The 4,216-nt window shown below is 26.9% G+C and overlaps 1 long non-coding RNA gene across 6 annotated transcripts in view; it reads right to left on the bottom strand.

The window, feature by feature from the left end:
- LOC106678711 (uncharacterized) overlaps positions 1-4,216 on the bottom strand; it is a 263,439-nt gene that overhangs the window by 129,951 nt on the left and 129,272 nt on the right. For all 6 annotated transcript variants that reach the window (XR_010844478.1, XR_010844480.1, XR_010844479.1 and 3 more), the window contains one exon: positions 585-702. This is a non-coding gene — a long non-coding RNA (uncharacterized lncRNA). The remainder of the gene's footprint in view (positions 1-584; positions 703-4,216) is intronic.

Below are 4,216 nucleotides of genomic sequence, written 5' to 3'. Positions count from 1 at the left end.
TATATATATGAAAGAATTCAATATTCTAATTAACTAAAGGAGAAAAAAGAGAGATAAAGACAGTTTAAGGAATGGAAAATCAGCTTTTTATTACTTGTTAAACTGTTGTATTTTAGGCAAGAATAATGTTCATGTTCGTTTTTCGCATCTTAAGAATCTTTAGAATACGAAATTTCTTGGCAAAAAAATTTTTTTTTTATTTTTTGAAATTTTCCCTTCTTAGGATGGTAAGTGAAAGTTACCATAACAATTCGCAAACAACCAACCGCAAAAATAATTAAATGATATTAAAAATCTGATGTTGTACGCTCATTACACAACATTCACTTACTATCCTGGAAGGGGAAATCCCCAAAAATAAAATAAATTTTTTTTATTACTTTTTTACTTAGAAAATTTGTATTCCAAAGATTCCAAAGATGCGACTTTTCTTTCTTGAGCTAGGCTGCTCACAAAAACATAAACAACATTTTTTCGAAAACTCCATTTCGGAATTTCTAACGATCTCAATACTTCTATGTACTATATATTTCATATATATGTGAGTATAGACCATCTATAGCCGAGAGAGTTAAGTAGCCTACCTTAGCAACTTTGGTACTGCAGTAGCAAATTCGAATGGAAGGGGGTCGAATTTTCTCGGGTGGTACTACGGATTGAAAACATCACTCTCCACCACAATGGTTAGAATAGGGCGGTAACCTGTAACGAGAAAAAATAGGTGAGTTAAATTAAACAAATTCCTAAATTTTTTTTTATAACAAATCAAAGTATTTGAATGGTTGGACTGTAACTTTTAATGCAAACTGAAGAACTGCCATTGCATACCGTTATAATTTCCCGTTCTTAGCCATATCATCAATGCTTATAATTCACTCATCCATTACTCTAGAAAATAAGGCTTACAATAAAAAAGTTTGCAAGTATCGGAGGGAGGTTCATTAGAAGAGCAGATGGGACAGGACAAGACGAACCACGTTCCCCGAACTTGCAAAATGTTATCTCCGTTGACTTCATTAATGAAGGAAGTGGTATAATAATTCATGGGGAGGGCCCCTTGTCTTCTGTCTCCGAGTTAGTCTCATTAGACATTCCCAAAGTTAGTGCTAGTCCAACTTGAGTCGGTCCGGCGGGGCACTCTTGTCATTTTTCATGCTTTTCACCGTCTCTTTCCAGCTCTTTCGTAATTTCCTCTTTTGACAGTTGTTCCCTGGATTCCATAATTTCGAACGCTAAATTACTAAAGGAAAAACAACAAGAGAGGATCTTTTAGAAATTCCATTCTCTGATGGAATGATATGAGCCTATCTTTTGAAAGTGGGACAAGCATATTTTTGAAATAAAAGAATAAAGTTATATTTATAATCTTTACACTTTCTTGAGACTGGTTAATTTTATTTAAATAAATAATTCAATTTTTATCCATTTTCGTCTCAACACATTTTATTTTCATATAAGTCCGACGTTTCGGCCAATCCGGCCATCCTCAGGGACATCTACCACAAAAATGATTTTATTACATGTATGATCTTAACAATTCAAATTACTTAACATTATTATTTATAATTTATCTTACCTTAATACAATTTTGGAACTAAAATTATTTACACACTCAACTTCATGCAGGCTATTTTGCCCTGGTCACAACAACAATTTCTATGAAACATTAAAACATTAGGTAAACATATTATTTTGTTAATACGTATATCCTACATTATATCTAATTACCTAATTAGTCAACTTTTACATTAAAACCAAAATTAAAATTCATTTATTACAGTCACTTGTTAAAACTTCATTTAAAATTTTTGTTATTTTTTCTCTTTTTTTCATTAGTAAAAATCCCATCAAGGCTAATTATAACTATCCACATTTAATTTATCCTATATTTTTCATAAATTAATTTTACTTAATATCTCTGCATTGTCACCATGAAAAATTAAAGTTCACAATGGAATTGGAAAAAGAAGGTAAATTAAGATTTTTGGATATGTTGATGGTAGAGCAAGGAAAGAATATAATCACAGAATGGACAAAAAAAGGAACAAGTAGTAATATAATATATTGAATTATTATTCATCTGATCATTTCATATATTAAAAAAGCTATTAGAATAGCAGATGATGGTAGGAGTGTGTAAATAATTTTAGTTCCAAAAATGTATTAAGGTAAGATAAATTATAAATAATAATGTTAAGTAATTTGAATTGTTAAGATCATACATATAATAAAAGCTGTTTTATGGTAGATGTCCCTGAGGATGGCCGGACAGCCCGAAACGTCGGACTTATAGGAAAATAAAATGTGTTGAGACAAAAATGGATAAAAATTGAATTATTTATTTAAACAAAATTATATTCATAGTTTAAACATACTATGATCAGTAAAGAACTTACGATAAAGATTATTCATATTCCCAATTATTATTAATAATATTTGGGTGATAGAAGTTTTACTTATTAACGATAAAATAAATATAAATATTGTAAATTCCGAGTAACTGAAATAAAACACGATCATTTTATTTTCAAACCAATGGGAGCAGTTAAAAAAAAAAACTTTTTAATAAGTTAAGTATATCCTGTATCACATTTACAAGGAATGCAGTATAGAAAAATTTGATGCACTATACGACGTTCTGAATTTAATTTGACATAAACAAAACGAAGAAAACCTACTAATGTCACAAACATAAAATTATCTCCTTTGTATAAACAAGGGACATCTAATACATCTGACAAATATATGATACTATGGACATATTATCGTATATCCCATATTTATCAACAAAATTTTAAAATATTTATATCATAGTAAAAATGGATTGTTTTTTGTTTTATTTTCTATTTTTTTATTTTATTTTATTTTATTTTCTATCAAATAAATAAACTTCTAAATAAAATTTTTCCCTATTAAATATTTATCTTTCAATTAATTCTATTTTTTTTTTTTACATTTCATACAAAATGTTATTGGATTTTTATAATATTCATTTAAATGTTTTACTTATATTGATATTACTTTTTTTTTTTTCATTTTGTTAATCATTATATTCTAATTTTTTTTTTCAATTTGTTATTACTAGAGATATTTTATTATTTTTATTTTTTTTTAAATTTTACTATAAGGCACTAAACCCCATTTTTAACTCTTGTTATATTATTCTAGAGGGACGTCCCAGAATAAATAAATAATTTTATTATTTATTTTTTAAATTTTATTACTAAATAAGGGCAACTGAAATATAAACTTTGATAAAACCTTTAATGTTTTTAACCAGTACTATTAACTCTATTGAATGATAAACTTACATAATCCAAGGCCACAAAATACAAAAAATATATCTTTTAGTGCTTTCCAATATTTTTTAATTTATTCAAATGCAAACTTTTAAATATTTCGCAATAACATCACACTAACCAGACTGGAGGTAGTAAATATCACATCAAAAGCCTAATATTTTGGAGAAATGACATTAATCCTAAAAAAATCACAATAAACTGATTGGAAAGGGAAATAGCATTTGCTTTTCATATGATATTGTAGGAACTATCTAGGAAGAGTGTTAAAAAAAACTAATGTTAGTTCGAATTTAAAAATAAAATAATAAAAAAAATTAACCTATTTTTATGTTTCGGCTATTATCTGCCTCATATTAGTGTTAGGACAATTAGTAAAACATGGGAAATAGATGAGAGTGGAAAGCTGTTAGTCGAATCTATAGGACTACTAGAATGTAATGGAAGACAGGCCTGGAAAATATACCTGTATTCCCAAAAATGGTAACAGTACTAAATATTTTATTTGGATTAACGAAAATATCCTAAAGTGAACACTTTAATTAAACACTTTAACAATATGTTTTACTTTATTATTCGTATGTTTGACTCCCATAGTTTACTTAATAACCCGTAACTTTAAATCTAATAATATTATGTACAGAAAATTTACTTGATGTATATATATTTATACAATTGTAAATAGCAATAAATAAATTATTAAAAAATAAAATCTAGTAATTAATTATTCGTGTGTTACTATATCATATAAATATAGCGCATAATTTATTACCCGTTAGAATGGCAACAAATATATCCCCTTATTGAGACTTAAAGAAGTATGGGTTTTTTTTAAAGCCCGATAGAACTTGAAATTGTAAAAAATAACACAAAAAATTAAATTGTAATCAAAATTTTTTTTTTATTCGAAAGATCAA

Source organism: Halyomorpha halys, unplaced genomic scaffold, assembly GCF_000696795.3.
Source record: "Halyomorpha halys isolate HHAL.00 unplaced genomic scaffold, Hhal_1.1 Scaffold157.1, whole genome shotgun sequence".
In the NCBI taxonomy this organism is placed as follows: domain Eukaryota; kingdom Metazoa; phylum Arthropoda; class Insecta; order Hemiptera; family Pentatomidae; genus Halyomorpha; species Halyomorpha halys.
This window is presented reverse-complemented; position numbering and strand designations above follow the sequence as displayed.